Here is a 14,011-nt window from a genome sequence, read left to right as displayed (position 1 = left end):
TCATTGTATAGGATGGAATAAAAGTGAATTATCCGAGGTATTTGTTTTAATATAAGGACAAATGACTTGAAAAAAAAAAATACATTAAAAGAATACAGAATATAAATAACTAAAATACAGGGTGGACAAAATGTCAGTTAACTGTGGTTTTTTTTTCCTAGTGTATTTCAGATATTCTGGGGGAAAAGAGTAGTAATTGAGTTTAATCATTGCGTTAAAAACAATTGGTAAATACGGTTAGAAAATAAGACAGATTTTAATATTTACAATGGTTAATTGACTTACGAGCCACCTTGATACATTTGATGCAATTAGTTAAAAAAATAAACAGAAATTTAATCTTTAAAATTAATATTTGAATCATTAATTAGTAAAAAAAATTTCATATTAAAATGTGTTTAATTAATAAATCATAGTAAGCTTACAAATTTCTTTATATAAAATATCTTTTAAGCCATTAATTTGAAAGTTTAACTCATTTATAAATGACAAATTTAACCTTTCACGATTTTAAATAGATTTTTCTACCGAATAAAATTAAATTACTGTAGTTTTCTTTTTATTTACAATTTATATATAAAAAAATGAATGAATGAACATTTATAATATTGGATCTTCAGATAAAAGAAAATAAGACATTAAGCTGTGTAAATCAATCCTTTCTTTCTTTTAAACGTTTCAAATTAAGAAATATTTCAAATGTTTAGAAAGAATTAAGAATTCAATAAAGTAAATTAATTGTTTAAATTTAATTTAATTTAAATCTTTTTCTTTTTAAAAAAGAATAAAAAAAGATGATATTTTATTTTTCAAAGAGTTTTCCAAATAGAGATGTTAATTCTTCCCACGTATATTACCTGTAAGCACTGATATTGTAACACGTTACACTGTACCAATATTCGTTACTGATCTTGTACCATTGTTGGCTTAACTTTGGCATTCGTTGGACCCATTGTTAGCAATAACGGTTCCAGAGATGAAATCAACAATGAGCCACAGCTTAATGTTGATTTCATTGTTACATCATGATTATAAATAGATGTATTGGATCCTCGTTACCTACCTTAAACCAATGCAAATCGGATTGTGAGATTCTACGTGTTATACCTACCTGTATTATTCTACTCTTGTAAAGAATCTCAAGTGAGATCCTTAATAATACATTACAATGAATATCATTCTCACAGTGACCAAATATAGATAAGATAAAAATCATTAAGTTGTGGGTTCGTTCCTCACCAATGGGATGACCATGCGGAATTTCAAGTGTTGCATTGTCTTATTCTATCAACCAATCTAAATATATGGAGGATTTATAAGGAAAATTCTTTTATAAAATTAATAACGGCGAATTAAACTTTGACCTCTTTAAAGACTTTTTTTAAAATATAAATATTATCGGTTGTTAAAATTATTTAATTACTAAAAATTATAATAAACAATAAAATCCACTTAAAATATATATATATTATATGAGTATTTTAAAATTATGCTTCGTTCTAACCACTTTAAAATTTAATTAAAAATCAAAGAATGAAAATTAATTAAGGAACAAAGTAACGATGTATTTTTAAAAACTTTTAAAATGTAATTTTATTTTTTACATGTCCTTATCATCAGTTATTTGATATTAAAGGAATATTTCTACACTCCTTACGATAGATAAAGGTTATAGAGATCATTACTTGCGTCAAGCCAAGTGTAACCTTCGACTTCCACTTATCTAAAGTTATTTTTTAAATCCAATTATCTTTCTCTAAAGATAAGGATGAGATTTAAAATAGTCTTTATCTCTTTTGCTTTGTTTTCTTTCAATAAATAGATGTATTCGGTTCAATGACACGAGGACTACTTACATTACAGGGGAATGTTTTTAAATATAATTAATTACAAAGAAAGTAATGATTGGAATCCATGAAATTTGCATAAAAATACAATCAACAAGTGGAAAGAAAGATATTTAGTAAATTGCTATGACTTGGGTGAGATTTGGATGGAATAAAAAGACATATCTAGTATTTATTGAAGGTCGAAACAACTCTCAGACTTATCAGGAGCTTGTCTGGAAATAGATCCAAACTTATGTACAGAAAATTGCTGGACAGGACTTTATGCAGGATGATGCAAGCTTCCATGCATCAAAATCAACATATCTACCTATTTAATATTAGACAAATTAAAAAGGAAATCTTTAACAAAATTAATTTACTTGGCCCCCGATTAACTATAAAGAAACTTTCGATGCAAACCATTATTTCAATTCAAAATCAAAACTTTTTCCTGAAAGGGGTTAGATAGATGACCGACACGACCTATTGTTAAAGGAAAAGTGTGATTTACAGGGGCGAGCCACTACTAATTTGAGATGGAGAGCATATATTTTATATAAAAATAAGTTAAATTTATAAAAATATTTAATATTTAATTATTTTTTCTTTACTTTACACATCAAGCAGCAAAGTATCTGAAGTTGTCTCACCATCTTCCTTTTGCTCTTCCCGAAGATTTACATCGTATCAGTCTGTAATCCGGAGCAGAATCGCTCCGGATTCTAGATCATCTATCTTCATTTATCCTTTTCCATATGCCCTCATCTGTTACTAAAGTCACTAATTTCCTCAACAATACTTTAAACTCCTAGCATCCTCACATTTTAATAATGCAATCTTGAGATAGAAATGAGGATCTCAATACTCTTACATGTGCTATCTACTCTTCATTTCCATACTTTAATTAAATTAGGCTAAATTATTTATTTATTTATCACTCTGAAAACTTTATAGATGAGTATTTAATTTAAAAAAAAATCTCTTAAATAAGGGTTTCTCGTATTAAAAATTACATTTATTATTATTAATTGAATGGTGGGTTGCGTGTTTCAGTGTTATTTGATAAATGATGTATATTTTTGTCATATATCTCAATAAATTATATAAGAAATAACATTAAAAAAAATATATATAGGCCTATATATTTAATCTTCTCAAATATATTTTATATCACCGGGGAGAGGTTTGGAATAATGCATTTTGGAGATAAACAAATTAATTTCTTAACTTTATGAATTATTCATTCCCGAGAATTTAACTTTAATTTCACTTTGAAATATTTATTATTTTTATAGTTTATTCGATTATAGTTTTACATGAATAACAGTAGAATATAATCGTTAGGAAAGAAAGAAATATCGATTTTTCTTCATTATAAAGGTCACTAGTTATCAACTTGTTTTGAATTTACCATCTGAAATGTCTTATCTTTATCACATCTCTTACCTAATAATTTACGTAAACATTAAGTAGAATAAATTATTGTATATCAGGGAATCTTGAGACATCCTAAGATACCACTAAACTCATTTTACTTTGGCTTTAAAGAGCCAAGTAAAATAACTCGAAGTGTCGTAAAAAGATAATCATCGTATACAGTATCGTATACTGGCAAATATTGCTAAGTTTTAGCTTCTTATTAAACATATTAAATGATATTTATATGCATTTTATCAAATACTATCAGCACATTGAAAATTAGACGATTTATTAACGTTTAGAGACTGTAGTCTTCCCTAAACACAGACCCCAGTTGTCCTATTCATGTAACAAGCTTGTCAGTAAATTATAAGTTGTAGATAATAAATATAGCTAATTTAAATGAATTTTTTAGAATAATTTACAGTGTAAATTGATTTTGAATAAAGAAAACTATCAAATATTCCTAATTGAAAATTTGAGTTAATGTTTGATTTGTGTAATATTCTAATTATTTTATTCAGGCACCCTAATAGTATTGTCCAGAACTCATTACAAAGCTGTCTTAGTTTAAATCATTAAAGTTGCATGCCAGATAATACTATTAGAGTGCTTTAAAATCACTACTATTAAGTGGCTCGCGGAGACTCACTGTGTTTAGAATTTTCAGAATACCTATGGTTTTGGGGACTCAGAATCAAGCATGACCAAATGTCAAAGTCAAAAACATTATACACGACTGACAGAGTTTGACAAAGGTCACATAATCGGGCTGATGGAAGCAGAAAGGCCATTTAACCGAATTTTCCCATATGGGACCATTATGACCTGACAATGATAATGGATAGAAACATATATAGATTCTGGATGACCCAGATAGATATTTGTTTTATTTTGACACAAGCACGAACAGTTACAACGGCGTCTTTGTTTCCCATCCAAAGACACGTGAAAGCCTTGTTACAGAACTGTTTCTTCCCGTACAATAGCCAAGCCACTAGCAGAAACAAATTTACATGCACAACGACCAATACCCTGCCATTACTACTTGAAATTACTACTTGAAATACTTGTTAATTAAATAACTTAAATTAATTATTAAATATAACATTTAAACAATAGCAAGAAAGGTATGTGAATATGTTAGAAAGGATGAGCACAGACTACCTAAACTTAATTTAAGATATATATTAATATATATATATATAACACATAAAATTGAAAAATTGTATTGCATTGTATGTTAAATACAATAAAAGAGAGAAGAGTATATTCGATTATATAAGCTATTATAAAAATGAAAAGTCAAAACAGATGAGACACTCCCTTTCTAAATGTTTATAACTTCATTTATTTCAAGAGAAGGTAATGATATACTTTTTGGTAGTTTTGGCAAGAAAATAGAGACGAAGGAGCATTAATAGAGTGTCCAGTAACAGGATTCAATCTATATATCTTTCTGCTGAAAAGAAATAAATGATCTGTCTTAGGATAAGATTTATGTTTGGATGGAAGATTCCTTGACGAAATTGATGTTTCCTGTAAAAATTTGAATGAAATGTTTTATGTCAAGTTTTATTTCACGAACTCGATTTTCGGTCACGTTATTCAAGTTGTATCAATGTTATTTATATGAATCGAGTCTACTAAAACTGCTTTATAACCTCCTGTCACCCCGATTTATTAATGACAATGAACACTCTTACCTATTTTAATGTCATTCTTGTGCTTTTTTTTTATATAACGACGAGACGTAAAATTCTATAATTATTTTCTAAGCATCAACACTACAATCTTCTGTCTATCGTAAGAGAAGCTAAGAATAAAAACAATTGTAGGAATATCATGACAACAGATAAGTCTAAAGACTGACACCAAAGGATGAATATCTTATGTTAAATAAATTAAGATATAATTTATATTGTAATGAATTTTTTTATAATTAAATTCGAACACATTTTAAAACGTTTGCATTTATTTGTTCGAAGTGAATAGTTCTTTTAAAAAATGTATGATGGATGAGGCTTTAGAGACAGAAACAATATGTCACGTTTCGTTTACTTTAACAGAAACTTTTGTTACATTGACATAATTTCCTTACATAACTTTCTCGATTACATAAGAAATGTCCAAAATATACTTCACGTTCATCTATGCAAGCATAGAAACGTTAGAACACAAACAGCCACAGTCTTTAGAAGGTCGCGAATAATGATATAGGCAAGCGTTGTCGATGGGGGTGACATACACTAGCGTTTTCAGATGGCCTTACAGAAAAAACCTGCATTGTAACATTACAAGACATTGTAACATCTGTCACGTATATCTTATGTCCGGAAAGCGTCAATTTCCGGCCTTTTATCTTTATTTTCTTGTCAGGAATCATCGACTGTTTCTGAAATACCTTGTATAAAGCAAAACTGTTATTGTCTTAATTCCATAACATTTTTTTACTGTTAAATTTTCTATTCATTTATACAAATTAGAGAATTTTTGAATTTGGCAAAGAAAATTATATATTAAACAGAGAAAATACTTAAAATTCTTATCAGTTAAGTGTAAAAAAGTGCTGAGAAGATCTCAGAATCTTATATTAATAAGTCTTTTGTGTCGATTCGACAGAATTTTTAATCTATTTGACAAAATGTAATTTTACTCTTTTAAAAATCTAATATATATATTTTTTTCTTATCGATTTTCAAATTCTTTAATTTGAAAACTGAATCCGCAGATATAGTTTTTTGTTAAGCACTTTTTAAATATGTATGATAATTGGCACATCTGGACCCTCTAATATACTGCAGCCCGTTTAAAAGGGGAAAAAGATGTTTTCAGGTTAAAAAAACTGCTATTAATCAAGCAATAACATAGTTTATTTTGTATGAAACAAACAATTATTAGCTTACTTAGTTCCTTGTTACCGAACACTTATACTATCTCTGCTTCGTAAACAAGCTTACGTTTTATTTTATGCAAAAATTTAAAATAAATACATAAATAAAATTTTATAAACACAGTAGTTAAGTACTATTTATTTATTGATGTGATTTTCTAAAATTTAAATAGGCCCACTGTGGAATTTAGTGACCGAGTGGATAGTCACTGAACAGTAGGTTCGCTCCTCTCTCCAACAGGCTTTCCTCTTGGAATCTCACGTGTTTAACATCTAAATATGGGCCAGTTTCCCATTTTAAAATAATCCTTCCAGAACTGCCCCCCCCTATAGAGTAGTTATCGAAGAGTTTAACAGGTTCCAGTCACTTCCCACTAATTACATACAGCAATCTGGATGAAATCTGTTAAATAAGATCCTATTAGTCCCACAGGACGGAAAGAGATTGGTTTAGATAGGATACGTCAAGGCAAAATGGAAGATCTGAAAAGAATGTTACCTCCGAGAAAACTTTTTGTGGGAAATTGGGTCCTATTTGGGTGTTAAGCATATGAAGAAAACTAAAAAAACTCTACGTGGCCCATCGGAAAGACGTCAATCCACGGTAAAGAGGGCAAGAAGGAGGGAGAGAGGAGATAGACAGTAGAGAAAGATAGGATCCCTCTAAACGGCGTACGTACGGCAACAGTACCCTCTATGTTTGATGTTGGGGCACAGTCAAAAACAAGCTCATGAGGTGGCGAGTGAAAAAAAAAACCACTCACTAAACACTGGCAGTTGGTACTGGGTTCTCATTTCAGTAACATCTAGATCTTTGTAGAAAGTCCTTCCGAGTGGCATTCATCATTGGTATTTGTAAATATCTCTTCTGTTGCATTGTTATTCCATCAATCCTATCAGATCCTAAAGATAATAAAATATCTCTACGCTTAAAATTCCGAAATAATCAAAAGCTCGACATGTCCAGTGAAGATTTGATATGACATAAAATCAATGGTTATTAAATTCGCACAAGCTGCTGTATAACTATACGGTGTCAAAACACTGTTAATTAATATTATTTTATTTCGTTTTCTATTGAAATTGAATCTAATTTGTAAAGTTTCTAGGTTTTCCTCATGTGTATACTAAATAGGGATCAGTTTAGTACAGTACATAAAAGTCCTTGCTGGAAGACCTTTGGAAAATCATTCATATATTGCGCATCGTTGCCTTAAAATATTTTTTTGAATATATCTTAAATTTGATACAATTTTTATCTCTAATCAATCAAAATCTTGTCAGCGCATTTTCAGATTTATCGATTACAAGATATTTTTTCATTCATCAATATCAGTGTTGGCAATAATTCATAAATCATTGTCAAGAATATAGATGATCTTTTGGAGGAATTCTTCATTCTTAAGTCATAAATTTCTTTTTGATGCAGGGAAATTGCTTCTGTATACTTTTGTTTGTCTGAAAGAGTTTACCATAATCTCATTATGGGGCTGTCCATAAATTACTTAACGCAGATATGATTGGGTGTGCAGATAATCCTGACAAGGGTGGATGTTTACAAAATTGTTTTATTGTCTTGTAAACCAAAACTCTATTCCTGATTTTAAATTACAATGTTATTTATTATTTTATTGTACTTGAAAGAATGTTTTCGTTAACAATAGTATATTAATTAACAATAATAATTCGATAGTATACAAAGAATTGGTGAATTTGTATCTGTGTTCTGTCAATGGAATTTTCTGTAACAATTTATCTTATAGCACCTGAGACGAGAGATAAAGAATTTTATATCGTTGGCTCTTTGTCAGTATTTTATCGATAAAAATAAAATTTGTTTAAAAATATAACTATTTTTAGACTAAATTTTACATATATACTATGTAAAATGAAGTATTAAAGGGCATTGTAACTAAAGTCCATATAAATTGTGAAGTAATGTAATGAGTTTCAAAAGTATTTTTTGATCTCTTTTGTATAAGTCAGCCGAAGTTTGTTTAGTGTAAAATTTATTATTTTTATATTAAATAGCTTTTTATTGACAATTAATTATCATGAATTAAGTATATACCATAATATTTTTGATATTTTTGTGGCCTTCCTTAAGATACTTGTTAGATTAAAATATTTACAATTAATTATTTTTAGATAATTCCTTTAAGATGTTAGTAAGAAAGACTTTGTGAAAGTGAAATTAAAAATTAATTCTCGAGGGATGCTTCCCGGGAGGACTTTATAAAGGAAAATTACCTTATTTAGGTGTTAGATACGTGAAAAAAAACCCTGGAAAGCCAGGATTCGGATCCGGGGAGCCGAAAGCTCTCCAGGAATTTGTAAGGTCCACACTCGGCTCTGTCCCTCACAATTTAACCGCCCCATTGTGGACCCGGTATCCATATTAATTCAAGACGTGAGCCAAAATCTAATTAAAAACAGTCCGTGAAGTACGTACTTGTATTCATTGTTCTCTATTGAACATTTTGTTTTCTTTTTCCATTAAAATATTTAAAATATAAACTAACAGCTATGAGAGTGTCAATATTTAAGATTTTATATATAAAAATAAAAATTTCTTTGTTGATTTACGTGACTTGATGCAAAATTGAAATTACACTAAACCAAAGAAGAAAAATTCAAATTGACTTTTCTAATACTCTAAACGTGTTTAATGAGTTGTTTTCTTCAATTATAAACTGATTTTTACGGATGATGTCTTTAATGTATAAGTTTTATTAACAATTTTTCTTTTTCTTTTCAGAAAAGAGCTTTTCTACTTCTTTTCCATTCAATCAATTTTATTGTTAAATATATTAAAAGTTTCTTATTTTTAATTAATATTTTTTCCCTCTCGTCAATAATTAAAATTAGGTACCAGCATTGTTTTGGGCAGCGTACGAATTGATAAAATTTATTAATTAAGTCATCAGGTGTCAGAAATAATAAAAAAAATACATGTAATTTTTAATAGTTTATAATTTAATTTATGTTATTTCTCGATATTTTTTTTTTTCGTCAATTATTATTTCTTATTTGTTAGGAGATCGAAGAACTTATAGATAAGAAGATGGTTACGAGGATGATAATATTTCTTTTAGAAACTGCCATTAACTGAAAGATGACACTACTATAAAACAAAAGGAACAAACGTAATGGAAAGATTAGATCCACCTAAAGAAGTCTAATGTAAAAACATCAAGATAAAAAAAAAATTAATGTATAGTAAAGAATAGTCGAAAGTTTCTATACATAAAAGTTTTTCTGGGTTTCCCATTTAAAGGATATCTTGATATGAAAATAATAGGTATATAATGCAACGTCTTCGAAATATAGACTTAACATTTGGCAATTCACTTTAGGCACTTTCTATTTCCCCCCCTGTAATGTAGTTTAATACACTGCCTCTTACCCAAGTCAGTGTTGAACGATTATTTTCAGCTCTACGTTTAATTGTCTCACTTGAAAGAGGACATAATGAATGCTATTCTTTTTTTTAGATCATATTCTCCTGAATTAAATTTCATTCAATCATTTTTTATGTTAAGTTTTTTACTTTAGTATTAATTATTATGTACAGTATTAAATATTAATGAATTATTATATATAAAATGATAAAAAATTTAATAAATTACTTCAGTTTTTTTTTAATTCTCGAAAACAGAAGCAGATAGAACCAAACAGATTTTTGCGTTCAAAATTTTTAAAATAAGATTAGTTAATTTTATTATTTGTTAAACTTTTGTAAATTCTAATTAAATATAATCGATTCCCGTATTAGGAGGTCATCTTTAATTGTCTAAATAAAGATTGAAAACTGACAATTGTTTCATTTTGTTTTTATTGTTCTTTTCAAAGGGTATAATTTCAGGTTAATAACAACATCATATACAGTCGACCCCGCCTATAACACTGTTGATTTTTCCGTTTTATATGAATTCCATGTTGTACGAGTCACTTAGATTTTACAAATACGGGCTGTGAACGGCTCACATATTTCAAATATGTGAGCCGTTCACAGCCCGGCTCACATATTTGTAAAATCTAAGTGACTCGTACAACATGGAATTCATATAAAACGGAAAAATCAACAGTTTTATAGGGGGCGACTGTAATTGTTTTGGTATATGTCGATTATTGTCTTTTTAAAGATATTTTTCTGCCTAAAAAAAACCATCCCGAATACAAAATTTTCATTTATATTCGTAACATAAATTTTCATAAACATCTTTTACACATGAAAACATATTTAAATATCAAAGCTGATCGAACTTTTCTAACATAAATTACATTCTGGTATCCGAATAGGACAATTTATATTCTCATAAAAATAAAATCGGCGAGAGAATATTTAGTAACATATGCACAAAAATTTAAATTTTAGAATTTTTTCGGCTCAATATATTTTAAATAACCTCTTCACGATGACAAAGACTAGGCGTTAACTGAACTCTACTTTATCATAGGCAATAAGAAAGGGTCGAATAGGACTTTTACGTCAATTTGACATCGTAAATTGACACCGTATTTACGTAAAAGTTTGCAGAATCACAACTATACGAATCCATTTATCATTTGTTATTGTTAGAAGAACAATTTCTTATCAGAAAAAATAAATAAATAAAACCATTAAATCACTTTACCTTTTTTACGAAATTTTAATTTACATTATATTCGTGTTATTAAATCAGAATTAAATTTTAAACTGAAAGGATTATTTCTATAAATTTGATAAACGACTCCACATAGAAATTCGTAATATTTGTTTGTAGAATATCTCTCGGGACTTAAATCTCTTTATTTTGTGATAAATTTTTATTAGTTCTACTTTATTTTTAAGCCTACAGATTGAAAAAGTACACAAGGTTATTTATTTTTTTAACACGATAGTTTATCTACTTATAGTTTCGTTGTTACTTCTTCATACTAATTGATGGATGAACTTAAAAATATATAAAATAATCGATCAAATTTATGGAAAGTTTATAAGATTATTTTTGTATAAGTTAAGGAATAAATTTATTAGTTTATCAAATAATCAATTAATCATAAAATTTATAAGTTTTCGAGCAAAAAATAAATAAATAAATAAATAAAGANCCACGACAAAAAAAAAATAAATAAATAAATAAAGACTTCTTACAAAATTGACTTATGATTTCTTCATAAGTCAATAGTTTATAATTGATTTTGACAAATTCAGAAGCACTTATTCACTTAAACCTTTCCTATAGATCGTAAATGTTTGATAGACTTAGATCAATAAAGCTTAACACATAAAACAAATTCATTCTTTTGTGAATTTAAACATTTTTTTTCTCGTCAAAAGACGGAAATGTTTGCTTTTCTCTAATAAACAAGAGATATTCCTTTAGAACTTTCAATCATCTTAAAATTATTCTATAAACAGAAATGTTTTTCGTTTTCCATTTTGTAACTATAAAAAGGTTATTATCGACGTGAATAAATCAAAGAAAAAAAATGTTTTGATGGAATTTTTTTCCTTATTAAATATGAAAAATATATATATATTCTTTAAAGATTATATTTTGTATTTAGTATAAAGGAATGAACATTGTCTTATATCTTTTATATATTATTATTTCTGACTTATCAGGGAGATAACGCCCATGAAAAATGACTAGGGTTGTTCGCACGGATCGATCTAGGATTTCCCAGAGACGTAAGATGACACCTTAACCTCTCGGCTATCCTTAAATGCTCCGATTCTCAATGTCCTTGATAAAGTAATCGATTCTGCAATATAAGATAACGGTAGAGTATTTAGAAACATAAAATATCACATTTTTTCCATAAATACCAAGCAACATATTTAGTTTAATTGTTGCTGTTTTCTTTGTTGAAGAATTGCATTACTGTTGATTAACAAATAAATGAGTTAATATGTTTTGCCTGAAGCTATTTTTATTATTACCTCTGCACTAAATACTGTACTCTCTTTTAAAGTCTGCCATTGACATTGACACATAGAAAAGAGCCGAATCTTTTGACATTAATCATTTAATACGAAACAGCTGAAATCACAATCCATAAGAGTTGATTTTATACATTACTTCTGTACTAAAACGTATTCAAGATTATTTATTTACCGTAATTATTAAAATTAGCAGCAGTAAAAAATTATTTTATATACTGTATGATTATTTCATTGTTAATAGAATTAAATACTGCTAATAGTTTCTGTGGTTATTTTCGAATATGTTGTGTTTAAATATTTTTTTATTACATTTAAAAAAAACGAAAATGAGTTTAAAACTTTACTTTTTTTTTCTTATCCTATCAAAATTCCAGGCAGATAAATGAAAGCTCATCGTCTATTCTATCAGTAAAAGTATGCTACACTGCACTAATAGGATCCTCTATTGACACAAAAGAACGAAGAGATAACTCTTTCAACTTGTTAGAAATCCTCTAGATTACGTAAATTTTACTTTTTAAAATATATTTTTCGATCCTTATAATTATATATGTTACTCCTTATTAGCATTTACAATATTTTTTATAAAACCCATCTCTACTCTCAGAATTAATATTTTTGCCATTTTATAATAATTACAAATATAAAAATTTTTTTAATATAACGTCATAACAGATGGCATCACAAGAAATTTTAAATGTTGCCGGGAAAGTTAAGAAACTCGTTGCTGAATTGTTTTTAAAGTTACTTTTACTGATATCGATGGGTATGGCCATCTCTTACTGATAGTTGTGCGGTGATTACACCCGTATTGTCTGAGTTATGTGGTTAATGCATTAGTTCTATTATTACCAATGCAATACTAAATTCGCAGTTGCCGTTTTAGAAATGAAGACGATTATAAATATAAACTCGTCTTGTTGGACTGTTGACTTTCTGAATCTTGTATGAAAAATTGCATTGCTTTTAAATGTATAAACTTCATTAAAATTCATTGCTCTATCATCATATATTTACTCGTTTCTGAAATTATTCATTTCTATCGTACCTGACATGAACATTTAATCATCTTCTTCATATATTTAGCCACTACTGAAACTCATTCTGTACAGTTCTCACCACAGTTCGTTTTGTACAAGCTACGAAATTTACTTAAACGTATATTGGTTTTTAACGGTAGTCTTGTGTCCTGTGTATACATACATCGAGGATCAACAATTTTGTCTTTCAGTTATTGTTATGTAGTGTTGAAGTCTTAATGGGTAGGGCCACACACACTTCTCATCAAATTGATGGAACCTATCAATGTGGACACGTACAGCAACGAAGAATTAACAGACACGCATCTCTTCATATGAATTTCGGCAATATGCAAAAGAAGTAAATATGATAGTTCACAATGTTTGTCGAGTCTTTAATAAGGCAGAATTTCATCGCTTCCATCTGCAGAAGGTACAAGATTTATAACTAGGCGATTAAAGACGAGTTATTTACCAGAGATAATCTTGTCGACATCACAGTAGCCGTGCATAGACAAAGGTAAATCCACAACACATTGTACACGTAGCCAGCTGTCAGTACAGGTTCTTGTGCAACGTATAGGGAGGGATAGTTGGATATCACGTCCTCGGAACGTCTTACGCCTTAACGGAGATAAGTTCTTGGTTTTCTTTGCCAAGAAACTGCCCTCTTTGGCTTTCTTTGCCTTAAAAAGGTGTTAAAATTTTCTTATGTTTTTATCTTTTAAATTCTAACATCTGCAGTGTTTTCATTAGAAACACAAGGAAAAAATATAAATTAATCTAAATGAAAAAATTTCTCATTTCTCTTATTTTAATAAAAAAAAAAGTTTAATTGACAAAGTAATTGACATCAAATTTCATACCAAATGTGTAAAAACTTTGATTTTTTAATTAACTTTTTCTATTTTTTCCTGAT

The sequence above is a fragment of the Centruroides sculpturatus genome, unplaced genomic scaffold (genome assembly GCF_000671375.1).
Source record: "Centruroides sculpturatus isolate CEXI.00-Female unplaced genomic scaffold, Cexi_2.0 scaffold11, whole genome shotgun sequence".
Taxonomy (NCBI): Eukaryota; Metazoa; Arthropoda; class Arachnida; order Scorpiones; family Buthidae; genus Centruroides; species Centruroides sculpturatus.
Note: the sequence above shows the minus strand (reverse complement) of the source record.